This window comes from Tachysurus fulvidraco, chromosome 8 (assembly GCF_022655615.1).
Source record: "Tachysurus fulvidraco isolate hzauxx_2018 chromosome 8, HZAU_PFXX_2.0, whole genome shotgun sequence".
Taxonomy (NCBI): domain Eukaryota; kingdom Metazoa; phylum Chordata; class Actinopteri; order Siluriformes; family Bagridae; genus Tachysurus; species Tachysurus fulvidraco.
In genome coordinates, this window is record NC_062525.1 from 24,739,092 (window position 1) to 24,739,566 (window position 475).

Genomic DNA, 475 nt, shown 5'->3' on the forward strand with positions numbered 1-475 from the left:
AATAAAAGAAAGGGAGTCACGGTGGCTTAGTGGTTAGCACGTTTGCCTCACACCTCCAGGGTTGCTGGTTCGATTTCCGCCTCTGCCTTGTGTGTGTGGAGTTTGTATGTTCTCCCCGTGAAGTTCGGATAAATGGGAGGAAATGAATGAATGAATGAAAATAAAATTAAAAAAAATAAATAAAAAATAGTTGAATAGAAATACAAATTGGACCAACATTACAAAACAGATGAGTTCTAAGCTGAGATTTAAGTGATGAAAGAGAATCAATATCACGGAGTTCAGATGGAAGTGAGTTCCAGAGCCGAGGTGCAGAGTAACTGAAAGCTCTGTTCTCCATAGTTACAAGTTTTATCACCAGATTTGGCAAAATAAACAGCATAGAAATAAAATTTAGCACAGTCAATAATCAAGCTGAATTGAGAAACTAAGCATGTCCTTTAATACAAACATAACCTACTGTATATACCCTCGA